Source organism: Narcine bancroftii, chromosome 1 (genome assembly GCF_036971445.1).
Source record: "Narcine bancroftii isolate sNarBan1 chromosome 1, sNarBan1.hap1, whole genome shotgun sequence".
NCBI classification, from domain to species: Eukaryota; Metazoa; Chordata; class Chondrichthyes; order Torpediniformes; family Narcinidae; genus Narcine; species Narcine bancroftii.
This window is the reverse complement of record NC_091469.1, coordinates 32,335,013-32,362,357: the sequence shown is the minus strand read 5'-3', so window position 1 is coordinate 32,362,357 and position 27,345 is coordinate 32,335,013. Positions and strand designations below refer to the sequence as shown.

Below are 27,345 nucleotides of genomic sequence, written 5' to 3'. Positions count from 1 at the left end.
GATTCATCACCTTCTGGGAAAAGCAGTTCTTTCTCATCTCCTTCCTTGAGTGAGGAAGAAGTCCAAGTTGCCTGTTTTCTGAGGAGAAAGTGACTGAAAGAATGTTGCCCTAACTCTTGAGTTTTTGTTATTCAATAAAGCCCTCTTGTTGTTATCTTTAATTATGGAGATTTTCCAATTACTTAGTGAATAATAAGTGATAACTACTACTTGGCATCCAGTGGTTCTATTCATGCTGTAATTGACATCCTCTTCATATACCTGCCAATATTAAGCCATTATTCATATGAACAAATTGGTTTGTCCTTATGTGAAAGCAAGCTTTTGAAAACATCAGGATTCATGCACATCTGGGAAGACAAATTGTGCATAACTTCATTTTAGTAGTGAAATAATAAATTACAGCTGTGTTTATAATGAAAATGCTAATTTATTCTAAAATGCCAAAATATATTTTTATTTTCAAAATAGCCATGTTGCAATTAAGGAGGAACCCACCTGGTTCTATTTTTGATGAAAACATTTCCTCCATTGTGTACAAGATGCTTTCAAAGCAATTTAAACCATGATTATAAGACTTTAAAAAAGTTATTTGTAGCCTTGACACATCTGTTCACCTTTTTTTAAGTTGAGCGTATTGTCAACATAACAATCAACATGAGGATTTTTTTGGAAACAGCAGAGCTTCAGGGGGACTAGGATTGTTTGGATTTGGATTGATAAAATGTCATGTCGGGGGAAAAGGACAAATGCAACATTTTTCTTTCTTTTAAAAGTAGAAAGGGGTAGATGAGTGCTATACATCATTTCTGCAGAGAGGGGGAGCAGTGAGTAAGGGACTCACAAGGCTTCTGCCAAAGAGAAGAGGAAAATTTCCTCAAAGTCAGCATTCCTGTAAAGGCTGCAGTGGAGTGGTTATCTGGAGACACATGCAGATGCTGGGATCTGGAGGAACAGCCTGCTGGAGGAACTCAGCAGGTTCAGCATCAATGGGAGAAAAGGAATTGGCAACAAAGTCTTAATGAAAAGTTTTGGCTCAAACTACTTACAATTCCTTTTCTACTCAACCTGCTGAGTTCCTCCAGATTTTTGCTCCAGATTCCATTATATGTAGTGTCCAGTGTGTTGACAATACAAAACTCATTGAGGGTCACTTATGTAAACACCGGAGACCTAGTCCTGATAGGGTTCTGCAGCTAAATGGCAACCACAACTGATTTTTTAGCAGTTATGTTTGGAAATCTAAGTGCAGCACCTTGGTCTGCATTGTGCTTTAGGCTGAACAGACTGATCTGATGATACTTGCATAATTTACACCTGGTATAAGATCAGTGACCTCTCACCTCAAAAGAAACATGGAAATCAGAAAGTAACAACAAAAATTCAGATAATTAACAATGTTTAGTTAAGTGAACTGAAGTATTGAACTTTTTAAAAATGTTTTCACGCCTTCATATTTTCTCCTGATACTGAAGGAGGGCACTTAGCCTTACCGATCTATGTTGCCTATCCACTCATTTCCATGTAACCTATTCTCTTTTTTACATGCTGATCAATCCCAGCCACCTTATCTCCTGTCATCTACATCCCATGGAGGTCAGACCAAACTGTCCTGCCTTTATGTAAGTGTGCTTCATGTGGAGGTGGGTAGGAGCAGAGAGGTAGCAGTGGGATGGTAAAAATGCAAAGTTGTGTATTTTGAGCTATTGGTGGGGGGGGGGGGGGCAGAGTCCAGTATAAAAGCCTCTCATATACTTGCAATTTGGATCATTTTAAGAGTTCATGCGAATGACAATGATGCAGTTCTCAAAGTATGTTTCTAGTGTAGCCATCTGCTTCTTATATTGTGGTGCACACAATATTCCAAATTCAGTCTCACCACTATTTTGAAAAGTTTCAACATAAAGTTCTAACTATTAAGTCCAAATCTATGAAGGCAAACATGCCTCCTTCACCACCCTATCTACCTGTTACCTCTGTGGACTTGAAAGTCAAGAGCCCTCTGTTAAATCAAGATTCTTTAGCACCCTACCAGAGAACCAGGTAAGATTGCAGCACAGAAAACAGGCCACTCTTCAACCCACCTTGACTGTGCTGAACTATTATTCTATCTGGTCCCACTGACATGCACCCAATCCATATCCTGTTCAAATTTTTCTTAAGTGTTAAAATTGAGTCCGCATTCACCACTTTACCTAGCAGCTCGTTCCACACTCCCAACACTCTCTGCTTGAAGAGGTTCTCCTTAATATTTATAAGAACATAAGAAAAAGGAGCAGGAGTAGGTCATCCGGCCCATTGAGCCTGTTCTGCCATTCAAGAAGATCAGGGCTGATCTGACCATTGACTCAACTCCACCTACATGCCTTTTCCCCATATCTCTTAATTCCTATTTTATGTAAAAATCAATCTAACTGAACCTTAAATATGTGTAATGAAATAGCCTCAAATGCTTCCCTGGGTAGAGAATTCCACAGATTCACTACTCTCTGGGGAAAAATAGTTTTCCTCATCTCTGTCTTGAATCTATTCCCCTGAATCTTGAGGCTGTGTCCTTTAGTTCTGGTCTTTTCTACCTGTGAAAATAATTTTCCTGTCTCTATCTTATCTATCCCTTTCATAATTTTATATGTTTCAATAAGATCTCCTCTCAATCCTAGATTATTTAGTTTCTCCTTGTAGGTCAACCTCCTCATCTCCGGGATCAACCTGGTAAACCTCCTCTGGACTTCCTCCAAGGCCAGTATGAGATTTTAAAAAGTTAATACTTCCTTAAGTATGGAGACTAGAACTGCACACAATACTCCAGGTGTGGCCTCACCAGTACCTTGTACATTTGTAGCATGACCTCCCTGCTCTTGAATTCAATTCCTCTAGCAATGAAAGCCAATATTCCATTTGCCTTAATAGCCTGTAATACCTGCAATCCAACTTTTTGTGATTCATACACAAGCTCTTCCAAGTCCTTCTGCATACAGCATGCAGCAGTTTTTCACCATTTAAATAATAATCTGCTCTTCTATTTTTCTTGCCGAATGGATGACCTCGCATTTACTAACACTGTACTCCATCTGCCAGACCTTTGCCCACTCACCTTACTTAACTATATCCTTCTGCTGCCTCTCCACATCCTCTGTATAATTTTCTTTTCCACTCAATTTAGTATCATCCGGAAATTTGGCAACACTACACCCTGTCCCCTCTTCCAAATCATGAATGTAAATGGTGAACAACTGTAGGCCCAGCAGCGACCCCTGCATCACCCCACTTACCACTGTCTGTTAATCAGAAAAAGCATTTATCCTGACTCTCTGCCTTCTAACCAATCCTCAATCCATTCCAATATACTTCCCTCTACTCCATTCATCTGTATCTGATTGATAAGTCTCTTGTACAGCACTTGATCAAACACATTCCCGAAATCCAAATATCCAACACCCCTCTATCTACCACACCCATTATATCCTCAAAGAACTCCAGCAAGTTTGTCAAAGAAGACCTGCCCTTTTTGAATCCATGCTGCATCTGCCTGATGGAACCCCGTCATTCTAAATGTCTCATGATTTCATCCTTAATGACAGCTTCAAGCATTTTCCCGACTACAAATGTTAAGTTAACTGGCTGATAGTTACCCATCTTCCGCTACATCCCTTTTTAAAAGTGGTGTAACATTTGCTGTCTTCCAATCTGTTGGGCCCTGCCCAGAATTCAGGGAATTCTGATAAATGACTACCAACGCATCACCTATTACTCCTGCCATTTCCCTCAGTACCCTGGGTTGCATCCTATCAGGACTAGGGGATTTGTCTGCTTTCAGTCCCATTATTTTGCTCTTTTGTAACAATTATTTTATTGAGGACCTCACCTCCCTTTGCATCCCTTTCACCACTCTTTGACATACTGGACATGTCTTCCACTGTGAAGACTGACACAAAATATCTGTTCAATGCCTTGGTCATTTCCTTATTAGTCAATATCAATCTCCCTTTCTCATCTTCAAAGAAACCTCTGTTGACTCTAGTCAACATCTTCTGTTTTATATATTAATAATTTTTTTCCTATCCGTTTTTATATTTTGTGCTAATTTACCTTTTTAATCCTTCCTCCCTTTCTTTATTCCCCTAAACATCTCCTCTTTCACCCTTCACTCATGTCCTTTGGTTTGCACCTCATTTAACCTCAGTGGAAGGAATCTACCTGCATTTATTCAATCTACACCCATCATAATTTTGCTTACCTCTATCAAATCTCCCCTCATTCTTCTGTACTCCAGGAAATAGTCCTAATCTGTTTAATCTTTCCCTGTAACTCAGTTCCTTAAGATTCCTTTATGGTCATGTCATGAAGCAAATGTAATTTTACATGGAATTATCTTTAGTCTGCAGTAAGGCAGACAGATTCACCATCAGCAGAAATTGACCAGTGCCCCTTACAGTCAGAGAAAGAGAAGCAAAAGGGAGTCGCCCCTCCAGAGTCTCTGAGTGTCCGTGAATACATCTCCAACACTCCTACAGCCTCTGCAGCCACATAGGCTTCAGTTCAAACCATCAGCAAACCGAACTGCAGCTCCAAACCTCCAACTTGGTCAGGAAGCTTTCAGCACCCTCAACACTTGTCTCGCATCCTTGTTCCGATACCTGGTAACCCCTTCAGCCAGTCTCCAGCAGTCTATAGCCTGGTGTGAGTCCTTTGACTGGAATCAAAACAGCCCACAGCCTGCAGGGGTTGCTCACGTCAAGTCACCAATAGCATGATGCCTATGTATCTTTCAGCCACAGAGACCTTCACTCATCCATTGCTGTAGTCACTGTCCCATAGGATCATCTCCTCTGCTTTTTCTTCTCAAAAGAGGAGTGGTCTCCCAATTTTCTGGTGCCTTGTGCCAGTCTCCTGCTCCTCTGGAGTCTGCAACCCCTTGAGACTGCTGCTGAACACAAGTTGGACCCATATCTCCCGGTCACAGGATTTTAAAATAAACCCTGTTGGCTCTTTTAACTGGCCATTTAAAGCCTGTACAGAGCCGTCGGTAGTTGGACTGGATGGGAGAACCCTGCAGTGGAGTGTTGTGTCTACGCTTCCAGCTCTTCGTGGCAGCAGCTCTGGTAGCGCTGTCATTTTCTCAGCAACATCCTCTCATAAATCTTCTCTGCACTCTTTCAATTTTGTTGATAGTTTTCTTGGAGTTAGGTCACAAAAACTGCAAGAAATACTCCAAATTTGGTCTCATCAAAGTGATGTACAAGATTCAGAATCAGACTCAAAATTTATTGTCATTAATGTGTCATCAAGTTCATTGTTTTGTGGCAGCATTACAGGTGCAACCACTGTTATAAATTACATCGCTGAAAAATAAATAAGCTAATCCAAATAGAAGAGAAAGTGAGTTAGTGTTCTGTTGTTCATTGTGCATTCGGTAATTTGATGGCAGAGGGCAAGAAACTGATTTTGTACCATTGCATGCTCGACCTTAGCCTCATGCACCTCCTTCCTGAGGATAGCAGCGTGAAGAGGGCATGGCCTAAGTGGTGTGTGTCCTTGATATAGAGGCTGCTTTCTTGAGACATCATCTCTTGTAGATGTCCTTGATGGCATGAAGACTGGAGCCCATGATGACACTGGCCCAGTTCACAACTCTCTGTGACCATTTCCTGTCTAGTGCATTAGCCCCTCCATATCAAATAGGGATGCAGCCTGAATATGTGCAGATATTTGCAAGAGTTTTTGCTGTCATACTAAATCTCCTCAAACTTCTCATGAAGTATAGCTGCTGGCAAGCCCATTTTGTGATTGCATCAATATGGAGGTCCTCAGATAGATCTTCAGAAATGTTGACACCCAAAGATTCTTTCCACTGCTGATCCCTACATGAGGATTTGCTAGTGTTCTTTGGATTTCCCCCTCCTGGTGTCCACAAAGTTTGCCATTACTTCCTAACTCCTATACTCAATACTTTGATTTATGAGAGCTAAAGTGATAAAAAAAAATCTCTCCTTACGACCATATTTACCTGTGATGCCACTTTCAGGGAATGATGTTTCTAAATTCCAAGATTCCTCTGTTCTACCACATTCCTCTGTACCCTACCATCCACTTTATATGTCCTACATTGATTTGTCCTTCCAAAATACAAAGCATCACACTTGTCTGCATTAAATTCCTTCTACCTTTTTTCAGCCCATTTTTCCAGCTGTTCCAGATCTGCAAGTTTTGAAAGCCACCCTCATTGTCCACTACACCACTAGTCTTTATGTCATCTGCAAACTTGCTGATTAAATTTACCACATTGAAATGTAGTTTGATGATATTGATAACAAACAACAATGAAGCCAGCACCAATCCTTGAGACACACCACTAGGCCTGCAGTCAGGGAAGCAATAATTCAGTACCACTCTCTGGCTTCTCCCTTAAAGTCAATGTTGAATCAATTTTAATAACTTAACATGACTATTGAGCAAATGAATCTCCTCTCATGTGGGACCTTGTCAAAGGCCTTACTAAAGTCCATGTGGACAACATCCACAGCCTTTCCATTTTTTTGAATGTTTTATTTTAAATTTTAAAGCCACGATACATTTCAATTAATAATGAATTATAAGTAAGTGTGTGTAAAAAAAATTATATATATATATATATAAAATTTCCCCTCCCTCCCCACTATCCCCCTCCCTCCCAAGTACCCCAAGAAAGAAAGAAGAAAAAGAGATTATCAAATAGATACATAAATTAAAATCAACCTCCGTGAAACAGAGAACCATTACCAGGATGAGCTAATGAGAGCTTACATTTTCAAACCAAGATGTTGTAGATACGGTCTCCATATTTAAAACAAAGTGGTAATTATCACGTAAACTATGTTATTTTTTCAAGAGGAAATCAAGATCTCATTTCGATATGCCACCTTTGCATCCCCAAATCCATATCAGACTTCCAAGTAATAGCTACATATTTCCTAGAAACAGCTAAAGCTAATTGTAAAAATTCAATTTGATAGTTAACCTCAATTTTAAACTAAATGTTGGGGATAAGCATGCCCTCTGCTGGACATCATGACACCCACGTCATGATGTCACTCTTCCACATATATAACCCTGTGTGTCAGTAGCCATGTTAGTCTAATAGAAGTAAAGGATGAGAAAGCATCAAGTCTCCGAGTCTCAATTGTGTGAGTGCAAACACAATGGTGGTGATGATGAACAAAACAAATCCTACACATACTCCATGCACCAACCGAGAGAAAGAAAATAACAGAAAAAAAGGTAGAAAATTACTTCTTAACAACCCCAACAAATTTCTGCCAAAAGATCAAGATGAAAGTGCGCCAAGATGGTAGAGGAAAAGTTCAGGGAATTCAACAAAGTAGAAGAAAGTTGGGATAACTATGTAGAATGGATTAACTACTACTGTGTAGCCCACAATATTATGGAAGGTCCAGTAAACCTCAAACATACTCTCTTTCTCAGTATAATGCGCAGCAAAACATTCGACCTCCTTAAGACCTTGCTGACCCAAGAGGGTTCAGGGATGAAGACATTCAACGAATTATGCTCAGCTCTAAGGAACCATTTACCGGTAAGGCGCAAACAACCAGCTATGGCAGAAAGGCAACGATTCTATGAAAGGAGACAAGGACCAGGAAAAAGAGTAGGTGAATACCTGACATCGTAGCGCAAACTGGCGGAGCACTGTCATTTCGAGCAGTTTCTAAATCAAGCACTGTGAGACAGATTAGAGATGGGGCTGGCAAATCAGCAAGCAAGGCAAAAATTATTAGGTATGGATCAAGACGTTATGTTACAGAGTGTATACAGACCCGTCTGCAGCTCTGAAATGGAAAATAAAAACTTGGAAATGGGTCAACCAGACCTACTGGTCAGGAGGCCTTCCCATCAATAATGTTGTGGGTAATACAGCCACCAACCAGAAAACTGTTTCTTCAGAAATTCTAAATGCAACTATTGCAAAACAGAAGGACATATCAAAGCTAAATGTCTGTTTCTAATGCACAGGTTGCCTGCAAATAAACAGGCAGCTAAAGTCAAAACAATTAATTGCACAGAGAGAGAGAGAGAGAGAGAGAGAGAGAGAGAGGCAACCTAGCAACGATGATGATAACAGCTCAACAGCTGACCTGAAATTTCAGCTCCTGAGATATTATACATACGAGGAATAAACAGATGAAACACAGGAATCTTTATACAACTAAAAATAAACTGACATCCCCTGAAGATGGAATTAGACACGGAGCAGAGGTGTCCCTAATGCTTGCTACCTTGCCTCCCTGTAAAAACTGAAATAACTCCAAAATGTGTTAAAGGACACAGAAAAAAAGTGTTTAGAAAATGTACGGTCCAAGTACAATACAAACAACACTCTCTCTCTACATCGTAGATACCCAGGGACCAGCACTTTTTGGAAGAAAATGGCTGCAACACATTCCCCTAGACTGGCTGGAAATTAGTTCAATACTAAATGTAAACCACACGGACACCTCCCAGCCAGAACTCAACCAAATCCTCAACAACCACACAGTGATTTTCCAACAAGAATTGGGGAAAATCAAAGGTGTTCAAGCCAAACTGCAATTAAAAGATAATGCAGAACCGAAATTCTTCAAAGCCAGAACAGTCCCATTTGGTATGAAAGGGAAAATTGAGGCTAAATTAAACAGACTAAAACAGGAAGGCATATTAGAACCAATACAAATAAGGTGCTGATCCACTCTGACCCTAGAAAGAAGTTACATTAGCTGTGGATGCTTCACCAATGGGACTAGGAACGGTACTATTTCAAATCACAGAAAAGGTGAGCAACCAGTAGCGTACGCTTCGCGAACATGAACCACAAGCGAATGCAATTACGCCCAACTAGAAAAAGGATTGGCAATAATTTTTGGTGTAGAAAATTCCACCGATATCTTTACAGAAAATAATTCACCCTGATCACAGACAACAAGCCTCTTAGTTTACATAAACCAGGAATACTCAACAGCCATGCCTTATCACACATGGCGTTACCTGAGACAGAACAATGAAAATAAATTATTAAATGGACAGCAGAGGCAGTAGCCATCAACCAAGAATAACTTCAACAACTGTCCATTAAGCCCAGATGATCACAAAGAAAACACAAAAGGAGGCAAATTTAGCAAGATCCTCTACTTCACCCTTAATGGGTGGCCCGAATCTGAATTCATTCCAGAAGATCTAAAACCTTACCACACACGCCTCCATGAACTATCAGTCAGAGAAGGATGTTTACTATGGGGTACCCGTACAATTATTCCAGCCAAATGGCAAACTACCATGTTATCAGAACTGCACCACAACCACCCAGGAATGGTACAAATGAAAGCACTGGCCCGGATGCATGTCTGGTGGCCCTCCATAGACAGAGATATTGAAACAACAGTAAGAGAATGCAAAGTATGTCAGTCAATGCAGTCAAAAATGCTGCCAGCCGAAGCTAACCCATGAAAATGGCGATTTAAACCTGGGCATCGGATTCATGTAGACTTCGCTGGACCATTCATGGATGAGACTTTCCTAATAGCAGTGGATGCACACTCCAAATGGCCAGTAGTTTCACAGCTGAAAAACTCCAAAGCAGATCCCACGATTGACTGTCTACGAGCTATCTTTGCCACTTACAGATTGCCTCATGAATTAGTAAGGGACAATGGGCCTCAATTTACATCAGATCATTTAAAGAAAATTGATGTGCAACTACAATATCAGACAGATTTTGTCCGCACCCTGTCACCCAAGTACTGATAGGAAGCAGAATGTTTTGTACAAACATTCAAAAAAGCAATGAAAAACATGAAACTTCTGAATGCCTCCTGGATACACAAAATCAGAGATTTCCTATTGGGATACAGAAATGCAATGCATTCTACCACAAAACTAAGGTTTGACTGAAACCTATGGACCAGACTGTCTACTGTTCATCCAGATCTGGGTCTCCGATTGCAAAAAACAGCATCGCCACAGACCTCACCTAGAACATTGGAAGTGGGTGAGAGAGTTCTGGTACAAGATTATAGACAATATAAAGATGGGTGGTAGGAGTAATCTTACAAAAATTGAGCCTCCTGCTCATACTCTGTTCTAGTGGGGGACAGATTGTGGAAGCGACACATTGACCAATTAAGAGGATTGACTGACACTAAGGTCCACGAACTGCTTCATGAATGGGAGGAGGTGGAATCAGACCTGCCGTGGCCTGTCCCAAATACCCCACCCCTCAGACCGAGTGGGGGTGGGGCAAAGATGGTCGCAGAGCTGAGCAGTCCAGTAACTGAGACACGTGGCCAGGAGGGCAGTGAAGATGGGCAGTCACCGCCAAAGGTCAGCAAAGGCGATCATTCACCCCTGATTCGACCGCCGACCCGACTATCTAAAGGTCCCGAGCAAAGATCGACACAGCAAACCATGCCAAGGCAGTCCTAAAGAGAAAGAAGACCACCTGAATGGTTTAAGGACTATGTACCCTGATTATTATTAAATACTTTCTCTTTTATAATTATAATTACTCATGAGATGTTTTCTAATTCTCACTTGAGGTCCTGGGCCTGCTGTAATCTTATTAGTTCAAAGGGGCCCAGTCAGTATTTACTGCACTGGGGGGTGGGGGGGGCGGGGTGGGAAAGAGTGTTGGGTATAAGCCTGCCCTCTGCTGGACATCAAGATGTTCACCTCATGATGTCACCCTTCCATATATAAAACCCTATGTGTCAGTAGCCATGTTAGTCTAATAGAAGTAAAGGATGAGAAAGCATCAAGTCTCCGAGTCTTAATTGTGTGAGTGCAAACACAACACTGAACACCTTAATATTCCCCCCCACCCAAAAAAAAAACATTGGATCTGACTGAAGTTTAACCTTTAATATTTTCTCCAAAAATACTTTAATTTGTATCTAAAACTGCTTAACCTTAGTACACTGCCAAATCGAATGAAAAAAAAGAATCTATTTATCATATCTAAAGCATAACTCTGAAGATAATAAATTAAATCTTTTTTTTTATTTTTGAGGTGTTAAATATAATTGATGCAAAAAATTATATTTCACTAATCTATATCTTACATTAATAATTTTAGACATATTATCTTTACATAACCTTCTGCAATCATTTTGATCTTTTGTTCTACCTAAATCAGTTTCCCTCCTTAATCTTGATTTATGAATATCTGATTTGGACATTTTCCTTTGAAGTAATTTATACATTACGTCATCTACAAATTTGCTGTCGATTCCACAGTATTAGGTTGTATAAAGGAAGGGGATGATTCTGCATCCAGGATGGAGATTGAAAACTTGGCTGAATGTTGCACCAACATCAGCCTTGAATTCAATGTCACCAAAACTAAGGAGCCAATTGTTGACTTCAGGAAAGGAAAGCCAGAGGTATAAAATCGGGTGATCTTTGGGGGAATCAGAGGTGGAGTGGGTGAGCAAATTTAAGTTCTTTGGAGTCACAATCTCAGAGGATCTTTCCTGGACCCAGCACACCAATGGCATGAAGAAAACATGACAGTGTCTCTACTTCCTCAGGCATTTACAGAGGCTTGGTATGACATCAGAAACCATGGCAAATTTCGACAGAAGTTTGGTGGAAAGTGTGCTGACTGGCTGTATCATGGTCTGGTATGGAAACACTAATATCCCTGAGCATAAAGCCCTCCAAAAAGTAGTGGACACAGCCCAGGACATCACAGGCAAAACCTTCCCCACTACTGAGTTCATCTACAAGGAGTGCTTCCATCAAAGAGCAGGAGCAATTACCAATGACCCACTCCACCCAGCACATGCTCTGTTCTCGCTGCTGCCATCAGGAAAGAGGTATAGGTGGCACAAGACTCGCACCACCAGGTTCAGGAACAGCTGCTACCCCTCCACCATCAGACTCAACAACAAACTCAATCAGAGACTCTCTTAAGGACTCTTACTTCTGCACTTTATTGATTTTCTTTATGTTCCCTCTGTATTACACAGACAGTTTGTTTATATTCATTATCTGCTTACAGTTCTTTGTTGGTGTACATTTACAGTGTGTACAGTTTATTTTTTGCACAACCAAGTAATGGTATTTCTGCCATGCCCGCAGAAAAAAAAGGAATTGTTGGTTGTGATGTCATGCATATACTCTGACATTAAATCTAAAATCAATAATCAGACCATCCAATACTTTCATATCCAATCTGTGACAACACCTTCCAATAACTTGCCTAATACTGATGTCAGGCTCACTGGTTTATATTTCCTGTGCTATTTTTGGGTTTTATTTAAACAAAGGGCCAATATGAGCACCTCATCTGTGACTTTTTGCCCTCCTGATTTCCCTTGTTTTTTCCTGCATTTTTATATTGCTCAAGTACCTCATTTGCTCCTTATTGTCAAGACTTGCTGTGCAGCTCTCTATTTTTCAAAACCAGATCCCCAATATCCCTTGAAAAACAAGGTTCCTTATGCCTGTTATCTTTGTTTTTAATCCTTACAGAGCATACAAACGCTGTACTCTCAAATTTGAAGGCCTCCCACTTACTGAGCACATCCTTGCCCAAAAATAACCCACCCCAATCTATGCAATCTAGATCCTTTCTCATTACCACAAAATTGGCCTTTTGTCCAATTTAGAATCTCAATTTAAGGACCAGACCTATCAATATCCATAATTATCTCGAAGCTAATGGCATTATCATCACTGGACCTAAAGTGGTCCCCTACACATATCTCACCTGCCCTGCCTTGTTCCTAAGAGGAGTTCCATCATTGGAACCTCAATATATTGACTTAAAAAACATTTGACAAACTCTAAGCTATCCAGGTCTTTTCCTGTAAAGAAGCCTCAATCAATATGTGGAAAATCAAAATGACCGACTGTAATAACTTTCCGTTTCCTGAAGCTGTGTGATTTGCAAATTTGCTCCTCTTACTATTTACTGCATATGTCTTACCTCTATTTGACTTCCCAAAGTGCAACATCTCACACGTCGATTTAAGTTTCATCTGCGAACATGCCACCCAACTTTCATTCTGAACCACATTCTGTTGAGCCTTATCAGTCCTTGCTCTCTAAAACACTATCAATTTTTGTGTTACCTGCAAACTTAGTACTAATATCTCCAGGTCACAAGACTGCTGGTCACAGTCTTCCAATCAAGGATACATTCTTCTAACACCACCTATTCCTAACAATTTGGATCCAATTAATTGGGTCACTTGGATCTCATGTGTCTTAACCTTCTGCACCAGAGCACCTTGCCAGATCTTGTATTTTGCCTCATTAAAGTGCATATAGACAAAATCTACTCTCCTGCCTGCCTTCATCAATCTCCACTGCTACCACCTTAAAAAAGCTCGATCAAATTCAGGGACTGCACCAAGGGGAGGCATCAGCATGCACTGTCAGACCCGCCTCACTCCCACATCAGCAGCGTCTAGGTTGACGCATGCTAGCAACTCTCCACCCACACCCAGCTATATCACTAGCGTGTGTCAAGCGTTAGCAGCGAATAATGATGCTTGACATAATAAAAACAGTGTCCTCCCATCCCATGTTGGAGGGATGGCCTCAAGGATAAATCGGACTCTGCCAGCAGCACCCCCCCCCCATCAACAGGTCAGATCCTAAATAGGATCATTTTATTACATTTTATTACAGTAAAATGAATATTTTTGCAAGGATGTCCTATTAATTGACAGCGAACTATAGGACTACGAAGTAAGGTGACCAGTTATGGAAGAAACAGGTGTGTCCAGGAAAGAAAATAGCACTCAGTGGAGTGAGGGGTGGAGGGGCATGCGCAGCGGCAGGCATTCACGTTTCCCTGGCACTGGCAGCTGCATGGGGGATTATCGGTAACAAAGACAGCCACTGACCTGCTTTGAGCTGCCACCGACACTGCCCAATGAGGTTCTGGTGCGGCCAGATGAGGTGCCATAGTACTGCTCCAGTGAGCTACAGCAACAAAGTACCCCTGATGTAGACCACTTTGCATATCTTACCTTGAGGCTGCCGGTTGGGAAATAGGGAAAGATGGCAATAACTGGATATTCCATTCTTGATCATTAATTTTCAAATTCTACCCCTAAGTAAGTATCCATTCATGTATTTTTTTTTAAATTACTAATCATGAACATCACTAGTAAGCCAAACATTTGTTTTGATCATTTCAGTCACGAGGCAACTACATTATTGTGAGGCTGGAGTTGCGCATAAAGCAGTCCGGGTTCAGTGTTGGAAATTTCTTTCCACAGGGAGCATGGGTAAACCAGATAGGCTTTTAACAATAATCCATTACTGCCAACAAATGTTTATTTTTGAGTTAATTAAATTCATAAATTTAAATCCTCCTGCTGCTGCAGTGATATTCCAAATGTGTCTCTGATTGTGGTCCAGTTCATTGGATGCCAGTCCAAATATGTTACCATGATATTGCCAGTCTATTGACATCTATGGATGTGCTTTGATCATTTTGGATCACACATTCACATATCAATTGGCTTACTGACAACAACTTTTTTGAACATATAGAATTTACAGCACAGTAAAGGCCCTTCAGCTCATGATGTTGTGCTAACCTATATAAACCTACTCAACAATTTAAACCTCCCCTGCCTCACACCCACAAGCCTCTATTTTGTTTGCATCTCAGTACCAGCCTCCACCACCACCCTTGGCAATGCATTTGAGGCACCTACAACTCTGTGTAAAAATACTTACCCCTGATGTCTTCCCTAAACATTCCTCCCCTCTGATGTTCATGATTAGTAGAAGTTTGGAGTTTGCCAGTCTCATCTGAGAAAAGGTGTTGGCTGTCCACCTTATCTATGCATGTTATAATCTTTTAAACCTCTATTATGTCACCTCTCGTCCTTCTTCATTCCAACGAGAAAACTGCTTGCTCTGGTAACCTTCCCTCATAAGACACATTCTATGCATCCTCTCCATATTTTCCACATCCTGTAATGAGGCAAACAGAATTGAACACAATATTCCAACTGCCTGACCAGAGTTTTATAGAGCTGCAACATTACTTCATGACTCTTGAACTCAATCCCCTGACTAATGAAGCCCAGCACACCATAAGCCTCCTTAACTACCCTATCAACCTATGTGTCAATCTTGAGAAATCTATTGAATCCCTCTCTTCTTCACACTGTTAACAATCCTGCTGTCAAGTTTGAACCTCAAAAATGTATCACTTCATACTTATCTGAGTTGAGCTCCATCTGCCACTTTCCAGCCCAACTCTGCATCCTCTCTCTATCTTGTTGTAACCTACAACAACCTCCGATCTTCAGGTGTCGTGCATTTCTCTTTAGTCATTTATAGAATCATATGAAGGCTCGATTAGCTGGCATTTATTATCCGAAGCTAACTGCGATTGAGAAGTTAAATGAGAAAATCTACAGATGCAGGGGTCAAGTGCCATGCATAAAAGTGCTGGAGAAACTCAGCAGGTCGCGCAGCATCCACAGGAAGGAAAAAGTTACTGTGAATAAGGAAAAAGGCCAAACACCTAAATAAAAAGGAGGGGAAGTAGGGAGGAGGAGAGGAAAGGATGGAGGAAGGGTAAGGGGGAGGAGCACAGGCTAATAGGTAAGAGGTCATTGGTGGATACAGGTGGGCAGGTAGAAGAGAAAGAATCTGAGAAGTGAAAGGGGTAAAGAAGGATATGTTAAAATTGTTTCTTAAACTCCTGTAGTTGTTCTGGTAACAGAGACCTCTCACTGCAGTAGTGGAGAGAGGTCCAGAATTTGGACCCAATAATGATGATGGACCAGCAATATATATTTTGAGGTCAATATGGTGTATAATGTCTCCAGCAACTCATTAGTAACTTCAAAAGAAAAGATCATGCCTCAGATCAGGAAGAACCCAGAGGATAAGAGCAAAAAAACAAACTGCTGGAGGAACTTTGCAGGTTAGACAGCATCAGTGGAAGGAAATGTACAATCCATGTTTCAGATCCAAACCCTGTTTCAGGAGTGAGAAAAGAAAGGGAAGATAAGCAATATTAAAGAGGAGAGGGGGCAAGCTAACCTGTTCTCCCTCTGAACTGTTCTATTTTTCATCCATTCAAGTCCACACACACTCCCCTCTTCAGCCCACTATTTTATGAGTTTATTCCCCCTTCCCCACTTTCTCCACTTACCTATCACCAACAAATATTTGCCTATTATACCCTTTCCTCCTCTGTTCCCATCTTGCCACCATCCCCCCAATAGTGTTCCTTCTTTCTCCTTACTTCAGCAGCTGTGTCAATCCTCATCTTCCCTTCCGCCTTCCATCTCCTTCCCCAAATCGCCTCCCTGCTATTGCCTGCTTCCATCTATTACTCTTCTGTCTTTCTCTCCTAATCTGTCTGACATACTTCACCCCTCCTTAATCCTCCTAGCATCTACTATCTATTCCTTCTCTCCGTTTTAATGCTTCCACTTACCTCTCATTTCTGTCACAAAGAAGGATCTTGATCCAAAATGTGGATGCTCCGTGGATGCTGACTGACATGCTGAGATTCTCCAACACTTTGTGTTTCCTTTACATTCCAGAATCTGCAGTCTCTTGTGTCTTCACACACCCACTCATTTAATTTTTGCCCTCGGTGGGTATTGTTTGCAAATTAACTTCTGATTATTTCTCTAATACAACATTGACATTATCAAGAGTACTAAATTGGCTGAAAAAAGACTTGGGAATTTCCTGAAGGTATGAAAAATGGAAGTTCTTTCTCAATATCTTTAGATGTTCTAATTATTAGGATCAAGTCATGATGAAATGGTTACCAAAGACAAGCATTTTGTGTAATTCCAAGAGACTTTGGTTCCATTGGGTCTCAAATGTTTCTGCCTGATCTAACTGTTTGCATTATTCACTGGCCTGTTGCGTTAATGATGCAATTACCTCAAACGAAGCATAAAATAGCTGTCACATTCCAGTTATTAATCTCCCATTTATCAGCAATTCATTCTGCACTTTGTAATTATGCTCAGAGGAGCAAAGAATTTCCAATTATCACTTGCTAAATGGATGCTTCCCTGTGGTGTTAGGGATTCATCATGTTTCAGAGGAGGTTTTACGAAAAGGTCAAGCAGTGCATTTCAAATTTTGTTTTTTTTTATATATGGTGAAGAGGCTGCGTGAGTTTTTAATTATTACTTATTTTAGTTACACTAAGTCAAAGCAGCAACATGAAATAATGTGTATGATTGGAGAGTTTAAAATATACAAGAGAACTTTTAACTTGTAGGTGTTTGTGGGGAATATGGCAGCACATGTTTGCTTAAATGTAACTAAGAAGAATTACTTCAGAGATGGTGGGAAATAGTATTGCTCATTAATTGAAAAAGGACATTAAGTGATTTTCCACTAAATCAATTTTTTGGGTTGGCCACAGACAGATTTCCCTCCAGATGAGGCAGGGCTTTACATGTATGTAACCCAACCTATTGCATTTGGTGTACTTCACTTGGATTGGATGACCACTTCACTGAACACTGACAACCCCAAGTCATGATGGTGGGTGTTACAAGCCCAGAGGACCCCAAAACCCAGCAGCAATAGATATTCACCACAACAAATGGTTACTCAAACAAAAGTTGCTTTTAATTATCTTTGAACATGAAAATAGAATCAAACTTTAACTTATCTCTATTGAGTTACATAACCCAACTTAACCCCCATCTAATTCTAAGTGCACGTGTAGGTAATGTGTGTGTAAGTTCACAAAAATTCTTTGGTTCACAGTGCAATCTCACTTCTCGTTCCTCCAAGTTCGCTGGTTGCAGGCAATTCTTATACTCTGCACAGAATTTAACATTTATAAAGTTCACCAGGCTTTGGTGTTTGAAAGGTAAATGGTTACCAGTCAGGAAGGTTCTTGTCGATTTTCAGAGAGATTTGTTGTTCCAGGACATCTACAACTGATGTAGTTCCATCAGCCACTTCAGTGTCTTGCTGACAAAACTAGCCCTTTCAGGGTTCTCTAGATGATAATCTCTTTCTTTCAGGTCACCACAGAGTGCCTTTTTGTTTCTCTTAATCCAAGGGAAACATTAGATAGCCAGTCCTCTCCTCTTGCATGAACCACAAGGTCTTTTACCAGGCCATCTTCCAAACAGGATTGCCAGCTTGTCCTGTTTCAGTCCCAGCTACTTCTGCTGGCTATAACACTGTACAAGTGATCTCTGTCTCTGGCTCTTTCTGACGGAAAGCCTGTTTGACTCTCTCTGCTTGCAAAACCATAGGACCCTCTCAAAACAGCAAGGTCTCTTCCAGACAGCAGTGGCTCCAGCATGCTCTTTCATCTGTTGCCTTTTGCAAACAGCAATCCATTAGTGATGTCTCTTGAGCACTCTTCAAAGCTCTTGCAAAAGCTCTGGAGCCAATACATCTACCATGGGGCAGAGATCCAGTATTTCAAATAAGATCTGTTTTAAAGTGTTTGTATGTGAGCTACTCTAACAAACCTTTCCGAATTTATCTCCCAAAAACATATCTACATATATCTATATACTCTGTCACAGTGGGTCTAAGCTAAAATTTTCTGCAGTCAACCATTTAAACTTTCCCAACAATTCCTACACAGATATTTCTGTCCTTTATCTCATTCATTGTCAGAGTGAGGCTAAAAGTAAACTTGAAGAAAACACATCACAATCCTTCTGTGTTGCCTTTAACCTAATGGAAGGATCATCAATTATTCTAATTCTGGCTCAGCTAACCCCCATCTCTATCTGCTTACATTATTTCCATCTCTTCTTTACCTGCTCCTCTACAGATTCCTTTCTCCATTCCCAGAGGTCTCTCCTTCTATCTATCCCTTCACATCTTCCACCTTCTATCCAATACCCAATACTCCCTTGGTCTGTCCCCAGCTTCTATCTGCGTTAACGAATGCAGTATCATCTCCTTTCACTTTAATCTCAATAAAGAGTCCTGAACCAGAACATGGACTGATCACTTTTTCTGATGGATGCTGCTTGACCCAAACAGTTCCTCAGCATCTCATTATTTAGTCAGAGTTCCACCATCTGCAGTTATTGGGTTTCTCTCTTGTTTGAAAGACTGCCCGTGTTTGGGCTGTGAATGACTGAAATCAACCTTTCAATTTGAATTGTAACTGGCCAGCTCCAAGTCAAATTCATCAATTTGTCATGTAAAATATGACAGAAAATGCTGGAATTAATCAGCTGGTCAAACCAGCATCTGTAGAAAGAGAAACAGAGTTACTATTTTAGGTTAAAGACCCTGTTCCACCCCCATCTGTAATGCTAATTCTGTTTGTTTGCTCTTCAGATATATCTGATCTGATGAATATTTATAGCATTTTGTTTTATTTCTGTTTTCCAGCATCTATTATGTTTTACAAACCACAGTTCGATTCCTAGTCCCTCTACTTTGTTTGCATTTGTTTACTTCTTTTTGTACTTTTAGACAGATCAGTTGCAATTAACAAACCTTGTCTGCTTCTTTGTCATCAACTCCACCATCCATTAACTGTACCTTCCCTTGCTTGACCCATTGAGTCCCTCTCACATTTCAAATCGATTCTGATTGCAGCAACACCACGATCACTTGTGCCAAGTAGTCTATCGCAGACTTTCTGTCTATCCTTTGTAATCCTTCCCTTCTCTCCAGCTTGTTCATTTTTTTAGGTCTATTGAAAGGTTAACCTCGCTGCAGAAAAAAAAAATTCAGGGTTGCATATAATGTCACGTATGTAGTCTTTTTTTAAAACTTTATTTATTCGTTCAAAAAATAAATAATACATGACATATACAGCAATTAAACATAAACATTTTTATATATATATAATAAAAATAAAAGATCCCCCCCCTTCAGCCAACTCTCCTAAAGAGAGCCTTAAAAGAAAAAGGAAAGAATATTAAAAGAAGTTAAATATACAAATTAAAATCTAATCAATATAAATTGAAATGTAAATATTCTGAGTATAACAGCCACATATTAATAAAATAATTATAATTATCATGCAAAACATACATTATTTTTTCCATTGTTAAACAATATTTCATCTCATTATGCCATCTATTAATATCAATCATATTTGTATCTTTCCATATACTAGCAATACATTTTTTTTGCTACAGGTAAAGCTAAATATACAAAAGCAAGCTGAAACTTATCTAATCCCAAGCCTTTCAGAGGTTGCAAACTACCCAATAAAAATACTGTTGTATCTAAAACTATTTTAATCTTATACAGATATTCTAAAAATGATTGAATTTTCATCCAAAAAGATTGTATATGTATACATGACCAAACAGCATGAAAAAATGTTCCAACTGTATCACCACATCTAAAACACAAATCTGATTCATGAAAACCATATTTTTTTTTACATTTTTGAGGTGTCAAATATAATTGATGTAAAAAAATTGCATGACGTGCATTTATCAATCTAGTTACACTATCATAACAAATATCTAACCAATCCTCTTCAGGAAAAGTAAAACCAATATCCGCTTCCCATTTAATTTTAGATCTATCCCAACCCTTTTTATCCATACCATCCTGCAATATTTGATACATAAATGAAATATAACCCTTCTCTGGTACCTTCATAAGAGAAATCTCAAATTTAGTCATTTCAGGTAAAATCATGTCTCTGCCAAACACATTTTACCAAAGATCGAATTTGATAATAAAAAAATAAAGAATTCTTATCAATACCAAAATCTTCCCTCATCTGATTAAAAGGTAAAAAATTACCCTCTTTAAAACAATCTTCCAAATTTTTCACACATTTAAATCTCCAATGCAATAAACTTTGATTATGTATTGAAAAAGAAATAAGTTGATTATTATACAACGGAGTCAAAGCCAATAATTTACCCCTAGAACCTATCATTTTATTTTTCTTTATCCATAACTTCATTAAATGTTTAAGTATAGTCACATTATATTGTTGTAACAAATTATTATTCCACCTAAATAAAAATTGATGTATTTCAAATTTAGAAATACATACATCTCAAATTTAGCCCAACTAGGATGCCATACCAAATCCATCAATGAACTAATAAATTTAAGTTGGGCTGCCTCATAATAATTTTGAAAATGTTGAAAACGTAATCCCACTAATTCATATTTCCAAGTTAATTTATTCAAAGCTACTCTCGAAAACTTACCCCTCCATAAAAACTCCCTAACCATTTTATTTAAATTTCAAAAAAAAAAATTATCAAGTAAATATGGAATAGATTGAAACAAATATTTTATACATGGAAAGATATTCATCTTAATTGTATTTATCCTTCCCATTAAATTAATAGGTAAATCATTCCATTTAATCAAATCAGTTTTAATTTTTTTTTCATTAACGGAGCATGATTAAATTTATATAATGATTGATAATTAACATTCAAAATTATACCCAGATATTTAATTTGAACAGCCCACTTGAAATTAATAATATTCTTATAAACTGAATAATCTCCTTCACTTACCGGTAATATTTCACTTTTTCCCCAATTAACATTATATCCAGAAAGACATCCATATTGTATTAAACATTCCTTCAAATGCAAAAGTGACTGAGCTGGATTTGTTAAATACAACAATATGTCATCAGCAAATTAATTAATTTTATACTCCTCATCTAAAACTTTCATACCTTGTATCTATGTATTTTTGTCTTATCAACTGTGCTAAAGGTTCAATCACTAACACAAACAAAGCTGGTGATAAAGGACAACCTTGATGAGTAGATCGAGTTAACTTAAAAGATTCCAAAATCAAACCATTCATCAATACTCTAGCTACCGGTTTACTATATAGATCCCTAATCCAACCAATAAAAGAAGGACCAAACTTAAATTTCTCCAAAACTTTAAACAAAAAATTCCATTCAACTCTATCAAATGCTTTTTCTGAATCTAAGGATATCACCATCGGATGATCTAAAGATTGTCGAAATCTATTAATCAAACTAATCACTCAAAAAATATTATCTGAAGCATATCTATTCTTTATAAAACCTGTTTGATCAATATGAATCAACTTCAGTAAAAATTTAGCCAATCTATTCGCTAATAATTTAGCTATTATTTTATAATCTACATTTAACAATGAAATTGGTCTATATGAAGATACCTTCAAAGCATCTCTAACTTTTTTAGGAATTACTGTAATTAAAGCTCTAAAACAAGACTCAGGTAAATCATAGTGTTCTCCAACTTGACGTAATACATCCCGAAAAACTGTAGATAAGTCATCATAAAAAAATATATAAAATTCAACCGAAAATCCATCATCACCAGGCAATTTACCATTTGCCATTTCCAGCATAGCCATTTTAATTTCCGAATCAGTAAATGGTTCTTCTAACTCCTGTATATCTACATCCTCTAATATTGGTAAATTCAACTGTGATAAAAAAAATCAATTGATCCAGTTTCTTGTTTTCCTTCAGATGTATATAACTTTTTATAAAATTAATAAAATTCATCATTAATCTCATGAGGTTTATAAGTAATGAGAATTGATAGTCTCCGTAAAAGACCTTCAACACTGCAGGGTAACGAAAAGTAGACTTATAACCTTTACGCCACAAGACTTCTTTAACTGGATTAAATTGACGTCGACGTTGAATGACATCTTGACTCAGATCAGGATAAAAAAAGACTCTACTATTCTGAATCAATAATCGGGTATATCATTGTCTCACATTTTGTACTGCAAGTTGAAGTATTGCTTCTCTATCCAAATAACTCAGACATCGAATTATTACCGGTCTTGGGGGTTGACCAGCTGAGGGTATTCTTCTTAAAGCTCTATGGTCTTTTTCCAGTACCAATCCCCCAGAGAAAAATTCTTGCCCTAATATTTGCGGAATCTAGTTTTTAAAGAAACCAAGAGGGTCTTGTCCTACTATACCTTCTGGCAAACCAACAATTTTCACATTATTCCTTCTGCTTTGATTTTCCAAATAATCTGTTTTTCTTTCTAGCTCCTTCTCACGATCTCCTAATTCTATGACTGAGTTTTCCACCTTCAACGCTTTTTCTGTGTTAGAAGTCACTTGTTGTTTACAGACCAAAAAAGCAGTCTGAATTTTTAAAAATTCTTCATAAGATGCATCCACACGTGTCTTAATCATATTTAATTCTGAACTTATACCAGCATTCATTTGAACCATCTCATTCATTAAAGATGTCAACATAGGTTGAATAACTGCATTCAACTGCATACATTGAAAAGCTGTAAAGCTCAGCTCTGCTCTCTCTGACGTAGTGGCAGAACAAAGGTAACTCCAGCTCCTGCTGCAATTCAACAGAAGGCATTTTAAAAGTTTTACTGCGGGTCTGGACTCCTAGCGATGGCATCCCGACTTCTTCAGGAGTCACCACTGGTCTTCCCTGCATCTTGTTGTTTTCTCATCCATTCGCAAAAAAAAAACGATTTCTTCAGATTGTAATGCTGCCTGATGCATTTCCTTTTCAGCCTCCACAAGCGATCCTTGGGATTTAGGCAATGAAAAAATTGAGTCTGGGGCTGTTTCAAGTTATCTAGGCCCCAGATCTTCAGCACTTTGAAAATGTATCTTCTTTTGAACTTGAGATTTAGTCTTCTTTTTACCATTAGTGGCCATAATAATTCCTTAATACTTTAAACTAAAATTTAAAAAGTTTAAACTTGGAAACAAAGGGTTAAAAAATGGCTATTTAAATGTCTGGCCAGAGAGGTCGAGATTGCACGTCTAGACTCTACGCCATCTTGCCACGCCCCCACGTATGTAGTCTGACAATAAGTTTGAACTTGAACAAAAACTTTTTTCCTCTCTCCCCAGGGACATCGCCATTTTTGTTATTAATTTCCAGCATTTGCACTATTTTGAAAGTTACAGGATGTCACTTCAAATCTAGTATTTGATGCTTTAGCATCACCATAATGTGTTAATTTTAGGCTTCCTACCTACTAGGGTGTGTGGTACTAGAGTCAGGGTGATGTTTATGCCATATGAGAGTAATTAGGTGAATAGTATTGATGGGGTTGCTTGAAGAGCCAGCATATGTGTTCTGAGTTTGTGAGGAAGGAGAGGCAGGGTACAAAATATAAATGGAGCCAGTTAGAGGGTTTGAAAGGTGCCTATTTTAACACCAGGAGTATTAGGAATAAAGGGGATGAATGTAGAGCATGGATCGATATGTGAAACTACAATGTTGTGGCTGTTCCTAAAACGGCTGGAGGAAGGGCAGAATTGGCAGATGCAAGTACCAGGGGGTAATGCAGAGGCAGCATCCACCACCTGGTGGCGCTGCTGTGCTCCTGTTCGGAGGACACACTACCTGCCAATCAATGTCCAAGACTCACCCCAAGCCATAAAGGTAAACCTTGCGATTGGCCCCCTAAATCACCAGGTGCTGCAGTCCAGGCAGCCTGCCCAGACTCAGCCCTGACCTTCACCCTATTGGCCCAGGTAAATCACCTCGGCTGACCCCTGCTAGGCTCCTGGCTTCGAAACATTGGCCACAGCATGAGACCCAGCCTGCCCCGAGTGATTGGCCCCCCCAGTACTGCCTGCGGAACTATAAAGGACCATGTGCCCCTTTGTTCTTCGTCTTTTGGACTCCTTGTGGCATGTAAGTTGTTCCTTTTGCATGGGGTTGAGGTGGGTCCTGAGGTTAGGTAGCAAGAGCCATGTCCATACTGGTCAAAGGGTGGGGGAATGTAGTATCACCTTGATCCTGACTGTTGAAAGTGTGTATTAATGTAGTTTCCCCAGTCTTCAGTTGGTTTCTCCCTTGTTGTCCGAAGTGTATATTTACCCCTTGAACATTGTGTTTGAGTGTGTATAGGTTTGCCTAGCATATTGACCCTGTTGTCCTATTTACATCCCCAAAATAAATGTGTGCTTTGTAACTTGACTTTGGTCTGATTCTTAACCCGTGGGACCCACATGAACCCTGACAACAAGAGGTTTATGTGTTTTAAAAGGAATAGGTTGGGAGGTAAGGGTGTGTGTGTGTGTGTGTGTGTGTGTGTGTGTGTGTGTGTGTGTGTGTGTGTGTGTGTGTGTGTGTGTGTGTATGTGTGTGTGTGTGTGTGTGTGTGTGTGTGTGTGTGTATGTGTGTGTGTGTGTAAAGTAGCATAACTGGTCAGGGAAGTATTAAGGGTATAGAAATAAAGGAGGCTGAAGAGGGAGTGTCCATTGAGTCGGTGTGCGTGGAAGTCAGAAATAGGAAGGGAGCAATCACTGTGCTGGAAGTAATCTATAGGTCCCCAAATAGTCCACTGAACACTGCGGAGCAGATAAGCAGGCAGATTTTGGAATGGTGCAGGAAATACAGGTTTGTGGTTATGGGTGACTGGCACCTACTGACTGCAAGAGGGATAGAAGGGGATGAACTTGTCAGGTCTGTCCAAGAAGTATTCCCGACACAGTCCATGGATCGGCCAACAAGAGGAGAGGGCATATTGGATCTAATCCTGGGTAATGAACCTGGTCAGGTGATGGACCTCTCAGTGGGGGAGAATTTGATGAGAGTGACCACAACTCCCTGAGCTTTAGCATAGCCATCGAAAAGGATATAAGTAGACAAAATGAGAAAGTGCTTAATTGGGGAAGGGCTAATTACGATAGGATGAGGCAGGAACAAGGGAGAGTAAACTGGAAACAGATGTTCAAGGGACAAAGCACAGAACTAATATGGATGAAGTTTATGGACCATGTGCTGGGTAGGTTTGTCCCATTGGGATAGTGAAAAGATGGTAGGAAAAGGGAACCATGGTTGTCAAAACAGGTGAGGCAGCCAGTCAAAAGGAAGAAGGAAACATATATTGGATCTAGAATGTAGGAAACAGGAATGGCTCATGAGAATTACAGTACATGGTAGCCAGGAAGGACCTTAAGAAAGGAGCTCAAAAGGGGCATGAGAAGACCTTGGCATACAGGATTAGGGAGAACCCCAAGGTGTTCTATGTATGTATGACAAACAGAAGGATGATGGGAATAAAGGTGGGACCGCTAAATTATAAAGGTGGCAACATGTCCCTGGAGTTGAAGGAGGTTGGGGAGGTCTTAAATTAATATTTTGTAACCATGATCAGGGTGAGGTCAGAATAGAACAGGCTTGTGTGCTGGACAGTGTTGAGATTAAGGAAGAGGAAATGTTGGATCTTCTTAAAAACATTAAAATTGATAAGTCCCTGAGGCAACCCCAGATTGCTGTGGGAAGAGAGGGAAGAGATAGCTGGAGTAATAGCTATGATCTTCTTTGACCACACAGGAGGTGCTAAAGGATTGGAGAATGGCAAATGTAGTCCCTTTGTTTAAAAAAGGTGATAGGGAGAATCCTGGGAATTATAGACCAGTGAGTCTTACGTCAGTGATGTGCAAGCGATTGGAGAGGATTCTTAAGGATAGGATCTATGAGCATTTGGAGAAGTAGAGTCTACTCAAGGATAGTCAGCATGGCTTTGTGAAGAGAACTTCGTGACTCACGAGCATAATTGCGTTTTTTGAGAAGGTAACAGAAATTTTTTTATGGTGGTAGATGTGGGTAACATGAATTTTAATAAGGCATTTGCCAAGGTCCCCCATGAGAGATCATTCAGTAGTCTCAAGGCATGGGATCTATGGAACCTTGGCTGTGTGGTAAAAAATTGACTTGCAGATGGAAAGCAGAGAGTGGTAGTGGAAGGAAAAAAGGTCGGTGACTAGTGGAGTTCCATGAGGAACTGTTCTGGGACCTCTGCTCTTTGTGATTTTTATAAATGACCTGGATGTAGAGGCGAAAGGATGGGTCAGTCTGTTGCGGATGACACAAAGTTTGGAGGAGTTGTGGATATAGCTGAGGGTTGTCAAAGGTTAAAAAAGGATATAGACAGGATGCAGAGATGGGAGGAAAAGTGGCAGATGGAGTTCAATCCAGATAAGTATGAGGGGATGCATTTTTAGAAGAAATGGGTTAATGGTCAGTTACTTAAGAATGTGGATGAACAGAGGGAGCTTGGGGTCCAAATGCATGCATCCTTCAATGTCGCTTCACAGGTTGATCGGATAGTGAAGAAGGCCTATGGGATGCTGGGCTTAATTAATGGGGGAATTGAGTTCAAGAGTAGAGAGGTCATCTTGCAACTTCACAAGTCTCTGGTGAGACCACACAGAGTATTGTGTTCATTTCTGGTCACCTCATTATAGGAAGGATGTGGAAGCTATGGTGAGGGTGCAGAGGAGATTTACCAGGATGTTACCTGGATTGGAAAATAAGTTTTATGGGGCAAGGTTAGCAGAGTTGGGACATTTTCTTTGGAGAATAGAAGGCTGAGAGGAGACTTAATAGAAGTCTACAAGATTATGAGAGGCATAGATAGGG

The 27,345-nt window shown here is 39.7% G+C and overlaps 1 long non-coding RNA gene across 3 annotated transcripts in view; it reads right to left on the bottom strand.

The window, feature by feature from the left end:
* Positions 1 to 19,284: 19,284 nt before the first annotated feature.
* Positions 19,285 to 27,345, bottom strand: part of LOC138765098 (uncharacterized) — a 98,465-nt gene continuing 90,404 nt past the window's right edge. For all 3 annotated transcript variants that reach the window (XR_011358478.1, XR_011358485.1, XR_011358489.1), the window contains exon 4: positions 19,285 to 19,683. This is a non-coding gene — a long non-coding RNA (uncharacterized lncRNA). The remainder of the gene's footprint in view (positions 19,684 to 27,345) is intronic.